Raw genomic sequence first — 16995 nt, forward strand, 5'->3', positions numbered from 1 at the left:
AATAGCTCAGTCATGCCTGCAAAAACTTAGCTGCAGGGTGGAAAACTCTTCTGTTGTTTCTGTTGTTCCTCCCAACATGGATACCTCTGAGATTAATGAGAGATTAGTGCCGGCTCTGAGACTCAGAACAGTTCAGATTGTTGAAGAGTCTCACGTTCAGTAGCGGGTTGAAAGAAGAGCAGGAAATATATCAGTATTACCTGGCATTCTACTTGATAAGAAATAAAGGGAAATTAAAACTCTGACTAGTGCCTGTGTTCTGGTATTGTGTAATTTCCATCTATAAAAAGGAATCAGTGTGTGTAGTCCAGAAAGGAGAAACAGGTCTAATTCTGGCATCTGCCAAAGATATTACAAGGTCCATACTCTGCTGGATATCAAGGCACACTATAAGCCAGTATGGAATTATCACAGGAATAGACAAATCCACCAGTGGAATAAAATAGAGAGTTAAGGAACAGACTCAATGGCACCCAAAACTGTGCTAGAAGGACTATTTACTTATTAATTTATCATCAGTTCAACATTCATAACTAAGGTACATTATTATTATATGTCATGCACACTGTTTCTATACTTGCTTTATCTCTGAATTCTAGTTTTGGAACAACAGATTTAACAGATGGAAAAATATACTGAATACTATACTCCATCATATGCATTCAATTGATATTAAGTAAAATGTTTATTCTTGTCCCCAACACTATTTTTCCATATTCCATTGTTTGTTGGTTTATGTTACTTAAAAATGAAGAACAAAAAATTAATTAATACCACTTATGGTTTCTAAGAAAGATAATAGAAGTCAGTCTTACTACGAAAATGGCCTTTTTTTGGTAGTGGTAGAAACTGAAATGAGCAGATACTAATGGGTTGAGTATTAAAGAGCTGTGGGTCTGTAGGGGATAAAACGCCAGCATCAGCTCATGGAGGGGGCCCTCTGATTTTGCTACTGGCTTTGTCAGCTGACATCACACTGGCAATGAGAGAAGAGCCTACACTGGCCTCATGGCTGGATCTTTCTCCCAGTGCCTATTTGGATTCTCAACTCTGCAGGGAATCATTAGAAACATGAATTAAAATTCATTGAGTCTAATAAACATCTAGGGCACTGGAATATGTTTGAGGAAATGTTTCTGACTGTGAAAGTATATACAATCTAACGACAGTGGATGAAAACAAGCAAAAAAATTCAGTTGGGAAGCTCTTTTTCTGACAGTGTACTTCATAGATATCCTCTGGACAGAGAAAGCCAGACCATTTTTGTCTTGATTTTCAGCAACCCATATTTAGGAAGAGGTCTGTAATTTCTCTCTAGGTAGCTCTGAGACATTACAAATTGTCATTTTTTTCTCCTTGAATTCATTATGCAATGTCATTTTACTATTTGTCATAAATTAGATATAAATAGATATACAGTTAACACACATAAGAAGTTCCTGCTTGTGGCCAGAGAGGACGGCATACTTCACATACAATAATGGGGAAGGTCCATCACTTAGCTAAATGTTGAGGAAAACTAGAAAAGTCAGTGTAGTGAGTAAGGGAAAAAGACGAGGTCCTTTTCTCTGAGAACAAAGCTAGTGAGAAACAGGATGCAGGGCTAAGAAATGTCAGGGGTCATGTGGAACTGGATTTCTTTTGAGAAATTTTGAATGTTTTACAAACATACATTAATCCTTACATTATTCGTGTGTTCTTTTAAATTTGGAATTTAAAAAAAATTCTCCCACTGAATAGCATTTTATATTACAGAAAATAATGGAAAGAGTACTGTCAGTTTCCCTGTTTGTTCTGTGATGGGGCAGTGGAGTTCTCAAACTTAATTCTTTCATAAAGACAATCCATATTTTGTACTAAGGTCAGAAATAAAGGCAAAAGAAGCCTCTTCTTGCTTTTCCATTGCCAGTTAAGTCTATATTTTATGATTTGATTCACATTTTATGACTTGAGTTTTCCTTACCAAATTTACACATGATTTTGAGATGATAAAAGTTTTCTCACATTAGAATAAAGACAAGGCTCCAGAGGAAAAAAATGTATTTGGATGTTTTATTCCCACAACATTTTTATCCTTGAAACTAATATAATGCAAAGCGGGATTTCCAACAATGTGAAACAAAGCAAGCACTACTGAGTTTTAAAGAGCCCCAGATTGTCGAAAAGGGGAAATTCCTTTCTTTCCCTCAGAGGATCAATCATCTTGAAATGCCTTCTCCAAATACTGGTAGCAGTGAAATAATCATTCACCTGAAATAGTGTTTCTTAATGCTAGGGTATGTTTACTTTCTCCTTGAAGCCAAAGTTATCCAACTGTAAATCACATCAAAGAGAAACAGGGCAGTAGCTAAATATTCTGATTAAAAAATTCTTCAGAAGTCTACATCATGTAATAATTTTGTTGAAATTTGCCTGTAATATGCATGCAATATTTGCTGGTTTTAAATAATCTCTATGTCCTTTTCTTCATCTGCTTGTTTCAGTGAATTTATGTTTTAAAGTATAGTAACTGAAGAAATAATCCTATCCAAAACCACATGTGCAATTATTTCCTCATAATAACTTTTTGTTTTTCATTTGACTTTATATTTTATTAAATTTTAATTAAAATTTACTCAAGTAATACATATTCACTAGGGAAAATTAGAAAATACAGATAAACAGAAAGAAAAATATACATAATATCAAAGGTGATCAACTAAAGATAATCATAATGGATATTTTCTATGATCTGTTCAGATGCTTTTCTGCTTGTGTGAATATGTGTGTATGAGGTATTTTAATAGGATCCTTCTATATACATCTACATTTTTCAGCTGGCCTTTTTCTTTTTAAACTTGATGTAATGTGAGCTCATCTTCCCATGTGAATATATATACTTTTACATTTTAATGATTTCATTTTATCCTTCAGAGTCCTTGGATTCATTTTCATTTTCATTCAACTAGTATTTTCTTATTTGCTATGTAATTTCTTCTTTGACCCATTGGTTGTTCAAGAGTATGTTGTTTAATTTCCACATATTTGTGAGTGACAATTTTCCTTCTGTTAATGATTCCTGGTTTCATTCCATGTGGTCTGAAGAAGATATTTTGTATAAGTTCAATATTTTAAAATTTGTTGAGACCCATTTTGTGGCCTAATATATGGTCTACCATGGAAAATGTTCCAAGTGCACTTGAGAATAATATGTATTCTACTGTTGTTGGGTGGAATGTTCTGTATATGTGTCTTGGGTCTAGTTAGTTTTTGTATTATTCCAGTCCTCTATTTCCTTATTAATCTTCTGTCTAGTTGTGACAATTAACATTAGCACAGAGGAAAAAGAAATCTCAGATCCCTCATAATTTCAGGAGTCAAATCTTATACCTTTTAGGATCTTATGATGAAGCATTTGAATGAATTAACGTTTATTGAGTTGCACCTTGTTTTACTCTTCCACTAAAATAGCCAGTTTTCAAATGTTAGTTGATGAATGTGAGCCAGGCCCTAGTGTTGGTTGAAGTTGTACACTAACCACCAAAGGCCCTGTTGTGCATTAAAGACAAGATAGAGGATAGAGCCCAATTCCTTTGACTTGGGGACTATTTCCATCAACTCCATAATTTCTAATTTAAATGTGATTCCCAGCCATTCAGAGGCAAGTGGCCTGAATGACCAGATCATTCATCTGCAGAGCACCAACAGGATAAGCCATTCAAAAATCTAAAATGTTATAAAGCTTAGGGTGAACTGTGTCTGTAAACAATTATACCTCTGAATAATTTGTTTTTAAGCTATTAATATAGTATTGTAGTAAACCTGTAGTAGATATTCAATAAATTTAACAAATCCCTCTTTCTCTTCTAACAACCCTCCCCTCAGTCCCTTCAACTCTCCTTCCTATTAACTATGACAAGCTCCATTCTAATTCTCTGTATAAAGCAAAGCCATTCTGTCATTCACATTTTATTCTATAATTAGTGACTATAGTCATATAGTAGTCTACCTCTTTTTATTATATTGCAGCTATTTATATTTTATTCCTCTCTTCTTGTTCTTACCTGACAAAAACCATCCACAAACATAATTTGAATTGGAAAACTTATTCTTTTGGCTGACTGTGCTTGTATTTTGACACTCAAGATCCATTAGATTCTTCTATTTTGTTACTTTAACATGACATTTTATCTTTTAATTGATTTTAACAAGATAGAGAATATTTGTGACTAAGATGTCAAAGTGGAAGAAAAGTATAGTCCCCTCTTCTAAGTGTTGGGTGAGATCTGGGATTTTACAACCTATTTCTAGGATGTAAAATCTCCTTGAAGCCACTGGGAATTCTGCATATGGGGAGACTCAGATACACTGGGCAAATATTACCCAAGAGAGACTTTTCACTGTTGCTATTACAGAGACTTTTTGCAAACCTGTAAAGTCTTTCTACTCCAGGATGCAGTGTAGTGCTGCTCTAACTCCAAAACGCTGAGGACCAAAGTATTTCAAGACCAATTTTTAAATTCCAGAGAAGGGTTATAGTCTAGGATTTTTTTAAATGGGGTTAAAGCAGTAATCTTTTCCATTAATTTCCTGTTATTTTTTCCTTAAAGAGAATTGATATAGGGACAAATTCTGAAGTGGGAATAGGACATGACCATCAGTTTAGTAAAGTTCTGACCAGCACTTGTTTGCATCCTTCCCTACACTTCTTCTAACTCACACTTGACCATCAGCATCAAGATCAAATTATTTTTTTCAAGAGCACTCTGTATGAGAATGAATGGTTATGTCTCCCAAGAGAAAGAAGGCATAATTTACCAAAAAGCCAACACTCTACGGCTTCCCTGGTGACTCAGTGGTTGCGAGTCTGCCTGCCGATGCAGGGGACACGGGTTCGTGCCCCGGTCCGGGAAGATCCCACATGCCGCGGAGTGGCTGGGCCCGTGAGCCATGGCCGCTGAGCCTGCGCATCCGGAGCCTGTGCTCCGCAACGGGAGAGGCCACAACAATGAGAGGCCACCATACCGCAAACAAACAAACAAACAAACAAAAAAGCCAATACTCTATTCCTATTTATTCTTCCATCATTATTTGTGAATCGCCCTATATACATCAGAAACTGGGCTGCATGGTGATGGAAAAGATGTGTGTTATTTTCAAAGAATGAATGTCATATCAGAATTTTAGGGTCAGCATACTGTTGTTAGCTTCCATGGAAATATCCAAGGCTAAGTCTAAGCTCATAAACTGTTACACGTAAATCAATGAAAATAAACACACACAAATCTTGAATTCATTCAGATTGTACCCTGCATAACTGTTAAAACTTGTTTTAATTTTCTCTTTTCATCCAGTTATTTGGAAAACAGTTTTACTTCAGCCTCAGTCTGAAATGAGGAAGCAGACTGGCTTAGATGTGCTGATTGAGAGTGAAATCATCTTATTCATGTGTAAAAATCTCTCTTCTGTTGGATCAGGTGTTCCAGCAAATAATTACTCAATGAAATATGTACTTACTGCTAATTTTTATGGATAACAATTAAGAAGGATTTACAGTATCTTCCTTTTATTTTCTAATTTCTGGCAGAGGTACCAGAATTTTCAGGGAGGGTCTGTGGAATCACAGCTCAATCAGAAAAAGGAAATACTTCAAGTCCTCCTGAGAAAGGATTTCTTTCTGATCCAGGAAATTTCAAAATTTGGCTCTTTGCATTTGTACCAAAACATTACAGAGATTTTTGGAATCAAGTTGCTAAAACCTTGGGTGGCTCATGCATCTTCAATAGTAACATTAAGATTTACTGAATGGACTAGCCAGAAGCAGTGGAAAGAAGTTGCCCACAACTCTGTTGAGCAGTTTTGCAATGGACAAAATGTCAAGTTAGAAAAATTGTCAGTTATGAAATTGCAGCATGCTTTTCTTCCACAAATAAAGCCCAGTGTGACATTTTATATAAGTTGCATTTCAAAAATAAGGAAATGGTATCTTTTATCTCTAACTAGGTTCTGGAATTAATTTGCTCTTTTTTACTTGCAGCAATATATTTGTCCTCCAATGGCATATGTTTCATCAGGGCAACCATGTGGAAAACTCAGACACAAAGAAGTGTTTGTTTCTTGCAAGAGCAGTGTGAACAGAGCATTAATGTAATTTTGATGCCAGATAAAGTACTTTGTTATAGCAGAGAGCATAATAATGAAGAGACTTATAGAGAACCTGGTTTGTTGGTCTTTGGATTTCTCCCATGGTACGGTAGTAAAGTTGGCTCAACCATTTCAAACAGCTGAGTACAGTGTGAATATTTCTTATTTTCCCCTCCCCCCTGAATGGAGTAGCCTATGGGAATTTCAGAAATTTAAAAAAAATTTATAAAGGATTTTGTCATGCAGACTTGGTCCAATAGGCGTGCAGCTGTTTATATTTTGAATGGTTTTTAAGTGTAGGGAAGATAACACTCCACAATGAAGTTCATCCGCCTTTGGGATACAGGATAAATCTATTGAATAATTTATAGCAACACTAAAGAGAAGTTTTGCTTAGAAATGGGGATTTATGTGGTGATTCAGTTCTTATGGAAACAGTACAAGAAAATAAAGATGAAGATAGTAACAATATTTTAATAGAAATGAGCTGGGTTAGAAAAGCTAATCCACACATATTTTAGGATTGTAAGAAAACAACTCTGGTGGAGAGAGAGGATTGTTGGCTGTAAAATCAGGGGACTAGATTCGAATACCAATTCGGTTGAGCCACTTAGAGCAAGTGACAATGGTGGGGATAATAATGCTTAACCGAATTATCTCATATGGCACTTGTGAGTTGAGCAGTTAATGTACTAAGTAATACTAAAGTTCTTTGAAAATTAGAAATTACCCATCAGTTATTATTTCAGAGCAAGTTTAACAATAAGAGATGGACAGATGGACAGATGGACAGATCTTACCTAATCTAAAAAAAAAAAAAGACAAATGTATACTCCAACAATACATACAATTTGGCATTCCACTAAAATGTAAGTGGTAACATGTACTAAATCGAGATCTGTTTCCTGTGGTATCTTGGGTTTCCATATTAAGTGTCAGCTTTAATATATCTTTTTATGCAGCTTATGACATCACAACTTCAGTGTAGGTCCCTGGCAAGGATGATTGAGAGTTATTGATAGGAGGCTCAAAACGTAAACTAAAGGAAAATCCGCATCTTTCTCTATACTCCCCTTGTGAACTCAGCTTCAGGGAAATGTGGGGATATTTTAGTAGAATCTTCACTATCAAGCTGCTTTCTGAGAACTGACTAGTTGTGTGCTGGACAGGATTAGACCCCTGGCCAACACAGACCTAAATGAAGGGATACACAAATGGAATGAGTTAAATAAAATTACTTTTTTAAATGTAATACTATTATTTTCTAAGAAGATACTTCAGTTCAAAGCCTTTGTGATTCAAGACAGAATAATCATCAATCAACCAACAATGAATTAATCAAAATGTTGTCAAGTTGAGACCCTGGTGGGTCTACTTTTTTTTTTTTTTTTGCGGTATGTGGGCCTCTCACTGTTGTGGCCTCTCCCGTTGCGGAGCACAGGCTCTGGAAGCGCAGGCTCAGCGGCCGTGGCTCACGGGCCCAGCCGCTCCACGGCATGTGGGATCTTCCCGGACCGGGGCACAAACCCGTGTCCCCTGCATCGGCAGGCAGACTCTCAACCACTGCGCCACCAGGGAAGCCCGGGTCTACTTTTATTAGGAAATGATTAATATATGATCAGCTTATTAATGTTCATTTGTATTCAAAGAGAGTTTATTGTCTATTAAATATAATGTCATGAAATCTTAGCTTCACTATGAATTTTCTTAAACTTCTACCTAGCTTCTGCTGACTTATCCTAAATCCCAAATAGTGGAATTCAAACCTCTCTTCACAATCTGCTGAACCTCAGAATATTGGAAATTTAATGCATCATCATGTTTTAGTCCTCCAAAATTTGATTCCATGACTTTTTCTGCCCTTTCAATTTAGAAAAAGAATTATTTAAGAACCAAGAGAAAGGTTTTGACAGTACTTTAGTCCAACAGGAAGCTCTGTAAATATCCAAAGAAACCTCATTCCTCAAATATTGCCAAATTTTTTTGCAGATCCAAGATATTGAGATAGTCATAATTAGCTCAATTTCCCCATCCTTTGGCATTCAGAGCTCCCACTGTGTAAGATAAAATGTAATAAAAATGAAAAAAATTAAACATAATCTTAAAAGGCAAGAAAAGAGAAATAGTGAATTATCAGCTGGGGTTGGAAAAGCATAGTTGTTTATCTTGCTGAAACCTTTGTAATTTTTGATTTTCCTTGAATGGTTAGGCAAGGACAATAGTATTGAAAGACCATTATGAGTCAAGGTTCTGGGTTCTATTTTTATTTCCATGTTCTTGCATCTAGTTGAATTTCTCCATTAACTAAATACTGAGATTTTGAGTATATTGTTAAGTAAATGTTTATATAGGCTTAAGATTCTTGGATTAAAGGTTCTATAAAGGAAAAGAATATTATTGCTGTTACTCATGAGAAATAGTTTTAGTGCTGATTTTGGCATGGTCTGGCTGCCTTCATGTTGGCTAGCAGAGAAAAGTCAACACAAATTCATCAAGCACATTCTCTGCACCAAGTACTAACAGCATAAGAGCTATCACGCTGGGAATTAAGAATACTTCCTTTAGAAACAGATAATTGAGTACAAACAGTCTTTCTCATGAAAATAATACAAATAATTTACCTACTCTTGATTAAATTCCTGGTAGGATGCTGGGCACTCAGTAGACTTGTTGATGGATTTACCTCCACTTCCATCTGGTTAATTTTATCCTTTATCCAACCCACCTGAAGCAAGCAGGGTAGATTATTCAAGATGAGCTTTTATAAAAATTATTATTTCTTTCCTCTGAGATCCACAGTTCCTGCCAGAGAAATTTACAGGGACTGGCCATATATCAACAAGCTACATGTTTTGAAACATTTTCAGAGAGGGGAGAGTGTAAGCATGGGTTATCAATTATAAAGTTAAGAGTTTCTGTCACCCAAATTTTCAATTAAGATGGTTTCAGCTACAGGTTAACAGGAAAACTCTATTAAAGCGGTTTAAATAATTTATTATTTCTCAGAGACACAGTTTCTCAGGGCTTTATCTCCACTCTGACATCTCCCCTAGCTCTGTAATGCTTCCAGTTTGGGTTCATTCCCAAGGTGGACATCAAGATGGCTGCAGCATCTCTGAGCATCATCACATCCAGACATAACTCTGTCCACAGGACATAAAGACACCACATCTTCCTTGTGAATTTTTTTTAGGAGTAAGGAAGTCTTCCCTGGAAACCCCAGCTCCTCTTAGCAGACCTTCCCTCATAGATCATTGGCTAGGATCAAGTCACATTCCTTTTCTAAACCACACACTGGCAAGGTGAATGGAATTAGCATGATTGGTAAACTAATTGGATAGGGAAGGATTTATATTGAGAGACTGCCACCATGATGCCTTTATCTGAGGAATATTTAGCTAAAATTCCTATAACATAAATCCCCTTAAGTATTCCATAATTTATCAATCCAGAATATAGTCTAATTTGAGTATATTAAAGTTGTTAAATTTTTTTTTAATCAAGACATTAAAAGTATCTAACATTGAGTTTTTCTTCATAAAATCTGTGTTTTATGGATTCTACAAGAATGAATCTGAAGGACAGAACCAAGAAGTTGCATAAGGGTTCCCAGCTTTAAATGTCTTCACTATAGGCTCTGGGACTTCTCAACTGAAGCTGCTTCTCAAATGCCAAGGCAAAGAAGAGGATAGGAAGGACAGGGGAAAATGATCATCCCCATTGTAACTAAGCCCTTTAACCCTTCTAAGCCACAAGCATTTTTATTAGTCAAACTAATTACATTAGGGTAATGAAAACAGCATTGGACAGGGACCCGAGGAATGCCCAGTTTTGCTATTTGCAGGTGTGGTCTCTGATAACCAAGGAACTTTTCCCTATTTGCTTAGGTAACAGCAGGGTCCAGGCTGAGGTCTCTCATGCCCTTTTTAACTCTAAGAAAATATAATGTTAGTGTTCTTTAATTTCTGCTATCTCCCCTTGCAAATAAGGAGAGAAATTGCTTCAAAGCAGATAACCCAAGAGAGAACAAATCCACTGAGCAGAGCTGGGCCTGATCATTTCTGAAATAACTAAGTACAGCCTTTCTAAATGATCCCATGACCGAAAGCATTGTCATTTGTAAGGTCCAGAAGAAATGCAATGCCTGGATCTCAAGTACCTTTATCAAAATGTATGTGGGAGGGGAACAGAGGCAAAGGGAGCATCTTTTATGGGAAAACATAAACAGGATAATATAGAAAACACTGCATTTTTAAACATCCTTCAGTTTATGAAGCATTGCTATTTGGTCCTTTGATCTTCACCACAACCTGGTGATGTAGAAAGAAAATATGTTATGGTCTTCATACTACAGATGAAAAATATGGAGTCAGAGAGCCGGGAGGTGTAATACTGGCAGAACTAGCACCAAAGTGGATCTTTTCAATAGAGAAGTGTCTTTGAGGGATTCTACCTATTTTTTAGACCATTGACTTGCTCATATTTGTAAGATATTATACGTTTAAATTCTAGAACTGTTAGACAAACAGTTTCTAATAAAGTTTTGATTGGTTGGGAATCTCATTTGTTCATTCAGTAAATACTTACTGAGTACCTACCGTGTGACACACATGCTTCTCCATATTGAAGTATGTTTATTCATATCTCCTGGATCTTCTCTCTAGTTTGAAAAGCCTCTGGTTGGCTGAGATATTTTGATCTTGAGTTTAAATCTCTTCTTTGCATTTAGAGTTAAATGATTATTCTAACCGTTCTATTCTATGCCTTTAAAACAGGAAATAGATTGACTGAAAAGCTGAGAGCAAGGCATATGCCCCATTCCACACTTAATGCCTTCTTGGCAGGATACCTAGTGGGGTTTTTCACAAAACTACTGGCATAGTCAGAGAGAGAAACAGTTTGTTATTCTAAGATCTTTCAAGTTGCTACACCTATTTAGCTATAAAATTGCTGGGGCAGATGAATGCTGCTTTTTAAAGTTACCTTAAATACCACTACTCTTAACCTTTTAACATGTTATCAGTTTGGCTAAACAAATTCACCAGTTTGTTCCATTATTATGAATCCATGCTCATGCCAGGCACTTAAATAGCAAAGGAACTTTCAGAAGGGTGATTTAACCCCTCGTGGTCCAAGAAAAAAAATACCCTAGTGGAGGCTGGAAACAAGTCCTGGCAAGTAACAGTAAAACCACTGTTTTTTCCATAGACCATGATGATACTTGTAATTATTGTCACCTAAATCAAAATGATTAAAGTAAAATCATGTCTTTCCAGATGCTCAGCATACACTTCCTCCCAGTAAATTAAAGTCACCATTAAGCATCTGAAATGCCTATAATTTGAACTACAGCTGCAAGAGAAGTCACTCAGTTGTGAATTTGTTAGACTGTATGTTATTGTACAAGTGCGGGTTTTCTTTCATAAGACCCCTATTGCCCCCACTGGGATAATTTTTAAAAGAATGACATTGACTTGTGCTCATAGCTACTCCATGACTAAGAGGTAGCAGGTTAAATAATAATAAAAAAGCTATTTTGGCAAATAGCGCTTTTAAAAATAGAATTAGTCCTATGTTTCAGGTTTGAATTATGGAAAGAATCTACTATTTATCATAGCCATCTCTCTCCCCTCCCCCCTCCAACCCCCCCCCACACCACTCACATCAATAGCGTCAAGATGTGGAGAGCTTGGCATAAATGATTTTAGAACAATTCTAAAACCACCGTTGAGGAAACAGTTTCTACTTCTTCCCACAAATAGAGCTATTTTCCAAATGAACAGATTTGTTTAATTATGACCTGGTTTCCCTCAAGTGTCCAAGCCTCTCTCCAATGGAGAAATAGACAAATGGTGGTCAAAAAACCAAAGAAGTAAGGGAGAGGTCATTTGGATAATCCACAAAAAATAATCATTTTCTGAATTACCAAATTGGATTGCAATTTTGACTAGCTTCAAAACATTAAACTCATGAGTCTTCCCAGTGATTCACTGAGAACTAGCAGACAAGCTTCTTCTATAGGTGCCTCAATCATTTTAAGAGCCTAGATATGGAAGTAAATTGCCTCTCGGATAGGCCATCAAAAAAGAAACAGCCAGCTTCCTAGCCAGTTAGGTCTATTATATAAAAATGGAAATTTGAACTAGTACAAATTCAAAATGAATTCAAAGTTTAAAAAATTCAAGTATATTCTAATTATTTTTTCTCAGAAGATGGTTTTTATAAATCAGATAATATATCTTTTACATCCATTTAGTCTGGGATAATGGTGAAGAAAACTGGGACTGGCTATTGACTATTTATTCTTCATAGAAGATGACTTCCATCTAATATTTTGGCAAACTCTATGTCACTTATATCTTTCTAGGCAACTCTTCCAACATTTTCATAATTTCTAAGCCATGGTCCAATTATCAATGATGCTATTCTTAGAGACCAGAGGCCAACTTCCATGGAGATAAGACTGCAGACTTTTCCTTCAATAACTTTCTAAAGCTCTGATTATGAAAACAGTACATATTAGAATTAGTTTAAAAGTTTCTAAAGAAAATGACAGTGCTTACACCCAACACCAGGGACAATTAAAATGACAATCTTTGGGCATGTAACCTGAACATCAGTACTTTTTGTTTTGTTTTTTTTTTTTTGAACATTGGTACTTTTTAAAAGCTTCCCAAGTGATTCTACTGTGCAGCCAGAGTTGAGAACCTCTGATTTGGTCTACCCCATTACTTCACAGAAATGAATATGGGAGTTCAGAACTATAATTTACATACAGTAAATAATCTAATTTCTATTACTACAGATTAGTTTTGCTTATTCTATAGCTTCAAAGAAATGGAGGGGAAATAAACAAACCCAGCATGTATTCTTTTTTTTGTCTTCTTTTGCTCAGCTAAATGTTTTTGAGATTCATCCCTGTTGTTGCTTGTATCAGTAGTTCTTCCTTTTTATTGTTACATAATATTCCATTGTATGAGTATAGCAAAATTTATACATACCCATTTATCTGTTGTAAGTTGTATTCAGTTTGGGGTTATTATGAATAAAATTGCTATGAACATTCACGTAAAAGTCTTTCTGTGGACATATAGTTTCTTTTCTGGGTAAATGCCTAAGATTTGCTGAGTCACATGGTAAGTTTATATTTAACTGTATAAGAAATTGTCACACTGTTTTCTAAAGTGGTTGTACTATTTTACACTCCCACCAGAATCTTTGATACTTCCAGTTGCTGCATGTTCTCATCAACATTTGGTATGAGTTTTCTATTGCTGCCGTAACAAATTACCATGTATTTAGAGGCTAACACAATGTAAATTTATTATCTTCTAGTTCTGTAAGCCAGAATTCTGACATGGATCTCACTAGACTAAAACCAAAGTGGTGGCAGGCCTCTGTTCCTTTCTGAAGGCTCTGAGGGAGAATCCATTTCCCACTCATTCGGATTGTTGGCAGATTCAGCTACTTGAGGTTGTAGGACCATCCTCCTCTATCTTCAAAGCCAGAAACCAATGGTGAGTAGCATCCTTTTCCCATCACATCTCTCTAACCCACTCTTCTGCTTCACTCTTCCACTTTCAAGAGATTACATGATTAGAGTCCATTCAAATAATATGGGATGATCTCCCTGTTTCAATTATCTACCTTAATTCGGTTTGCCATGTATTGTAACATATTCACAGGGCTCAGAGATTTGTGGGGCTGCATTCTGCCTGCCACATACCCGCACCCTAGATCTTTATGCTATCATTGTCATTCCTTTTATTCAATACTTCTATATCTGTTATAAATTCCACTTGACAATATTACTGATTTTCCTTTAAAATCGGTTGTCTTTCGCAAAAGGCCACAGATTGTATGATTTCATTTATTTGAGATGTTTAGTATAGGCAAATTCACAGATACAGAAAGTAGTTCAGTGCTTTCCAGGGGCTGGATGGGTGAGTGGAGGACGAGATGACTGCTAATGGGTACAGTGTCTCTTTTTGTGGTGATAAAATGTTTTGGGATTAGACGGTAGTGATGGTTTCACAACCTTGTGGATATATTTAAATCGATTGTATTGTACACTGTAAAAGGGCGAACTTTATGGTATGTGCATTATATCTCAATTGAAAGAATGGAAAAAGTCACTTGTCTTTGAAAGAAATTACATGAAGAAAAAAAAGCAGATTTTACCAGTCACAGGCTAAATAAGCTCTCTCCATGTGGAATCAACCCAGCTTCCCTGTTTCTGGTACTATACCATATCCTATAGTACTGGAGGCTATAGTGAGCAGTCCTGGAAAAAGGGATTAAAATGCCTGGCTGGACCTTAAACTATAGATACAAGCCCAGTTCAAAAGAATAATGAAGTTAATATGTGAAGAGAACTTTATTGTCTATATATACATATGTATTTGTGTGTAAAAGATACTAACCTCTAACATATAGGTTAATGTACTTTACATATATTATTACTTCTTTTTCTTTCCCTATTTCCCTGACTAATCCTCTACTAAAATGTTTAAGAGAAATGGTGATAATATACATCCTTGCCCTGTGCTTGATCTCAGGGGGAAAGCATCCAATATTTCACCATTAAGTATAACGTTATAGGTTTTTGGGTTTTTTTTTTTTTTTTAGTTAGAATAAGAAAGCATCTTTCTATTCCTAGCTTGCACTTTGTTTAGTTTTTAATTATCTTAATAACTTATTGATTATCATGTAGAAACAAGTTCATGGTATCTCAGATACAGCATCAAATTGAATCACTCAATGAATAGTGGCAAACTTCTATGTAGTTGGTACTATTTTAGGTACCAGGACCCAAAGAAAAATAAGACACAGTCCTTATCCTGTACTTCCTCACAGTCAAAATGCTGTGGGGTTATTGAGAAGAAAGAAAATGACTTTAGTTGAGAGGAATCAAGGAAGGATTCAGAGAAACTACCATTTGAGCCAAATTTTGCAGGCAGACAAGGTGAGCACAGTATATTCTGGGTAGAAGTCACAGCTCAGAGATGTGAAAGAACATGGCTTATGAGGTGGTGGGACATGAGGCCAGAGGGGAAGTCAGTGTATACCATAAATAAAGTAAGTTAGGAAACTTGCTGACAGGTTTATACTGGATCCTGTGGACAAAGAAGGGCCATCAAGTTGTTTTAGAAAGATCATTCTGCTGACAGTGTAGATGGTGAAATAGAGATGAAGGAGGTTACAGCTGAGAGACTAGGTGGGAAGCTAGTGATGAGCATCTGAAACAGGGGAAATACACTCAAGAGAAAAGGACAAAATATAGTGAGGCCTAGGAAGTTAGAAACAACTGAACAGATTGTCCAACTGGATGTAGAAACTGAGGGAGAGGAGGAATCCATGTTTCTTTCCTGGTTTCCTGGGTAACTACAGGGAATTTGGAAAGGTGAAGATACTGCATTCAGTTCTGCATATGCTGAGTCTGAGAAAGGCCACCAAGTGGAATGTCCGAAAAGAAGCTGAAAATGTTGGCCTCACACACCTGATTATGATTTAGGATCAGTCCTGGTGAAGCTCTGATCCAGACGATGGATTATTAAAATAAATCTAGGATTGGTGATAAAAATTTGAGGGGTTTATAGCAAGCTATAGCTCCAGTAGGGCTGCTGGGCCCCATGCTTTCCCCCATTTAGTAGTCAGGATCTTTAACCTACATGTGGCATGGCCATCTGATGGTTCCAAGTCTCTTTAATCACTCTTTTCTGGGCTTTTGCTCTGAATTATTTTGACCTTCAACCCAGCTATCCTGGCCTATACCTAATTTTAACCCAAATATGGAAGAATCCCTTTGTGGTCTGACTGTGCTATCAATACAACTGAATAAAAACCCAAATACAATTCTAGAAGGCTTAGAAGAGTTATGTAGATGACTTCTGAAGGCATTCTTGAATGAGTGGCGTGGGGTTTAAAGAGTGTATCACACAGCAAAATAACTGAAAATTTCTCTTTACCCATCCATCACTTCAAGGCCTCTGTATCAACACATTAGCTTCCTAAAAATCTCTTCTCTCTCCACCGTCCCCCACTCACACTTTCTCAATAACAACTGCTACAGCTTATTCCTTGCTACTCTGGTCTCTATTTCTATAGGGATAGTATATATTTAACAACACACGAAGATACACACACACACACACACACACACACACATACACACACACACACACACACACCACGAATCATTACTGACCTCAAAATCTCTTCCCAATGGAAGGATGAGAGGAAATAGATATGTATTAGGTATGTGTATGTTTAGTTGAAATGTAATTAAATACAGATTTGATGCCTGGTTAATGATACCTGGAGAAAGTAGGAATCCTGTGTGGAAATGAGAAGGCTTTGCAAGGTTTGGGACTAAAGGAGAAGCAAGGCTGCTAGGAGTTGGCAGTGAAAGTGGGTGGTAGGAAGAAGGTCATGCCAAACAACATAGCTGTGATGTTGGACAGAAAGATTCTCTAAGCACATCAAGGAAGAACTAACATATAATCCTGGAACGATAGAGCCCCATCTTTTTCTCTCTCATAGTGGATTGAGGGAGGAAATTCCTTCTTACTTGGTAAGTAGTCTCAGCCACAGCTGGCTCATGGTCCCTCTGTGGTGATTAATGGTGTGTGGGAATGTGGGTGTTTGGTGGGGTGGCCAGGGAATGCCCTACAAGGTGACTGGGAGATAATGACCCTTCCTGTCCCATGCACTCCTCTCCTGGCTAGTCTTCCCCAGACGAAACTCAAAGGCCAGCATTCAAAGGAAGTACACACATTCCTTTTACAAAATGTCAGGAAGGTCCGCTCCTCTGGTGAGATGGGGCCAGGAGATGCTCTCCTCAGCTCCTTGCCTGGGTGGGCAAGTCAAGTC

The 16995-nt window shown here is 36.7% G+C and overlaps 1 protein-coding gene across 1 annotated transcript in view; it reads left to right on the forward strand.

Annotated features, from left to right (window-relative positions):
- MTERF1 (mitochondrial transcription termination factor 1) overlaps positions 1-16995 on the forward strand; it is a 462335-nt gene that overhangs the window by 312040 nt on the left and 133300 nt on the right. The window contains exon 6 of the transcript XR_014294933.1: positions 13459-13640. The gene's annotated coding sequence lies outside the window, so the exon portion shown is untranslated. The remainder of the gene's footprint in view (positions 1-13458; positions 13641-16995) is intronic.

The sequence above is a fragment of the Mesoplodon mirus genome (genome assembly GCF_964341445.2).
Source record: "Mesoplodon mirus genome assembly, chromosome: 9".
NCBI lineage: Eukaryota > Metazoa > Chordata > Mammalia > Artiodactyla > Ziphiidae > Mesoplodon > Mesoplodon mirus.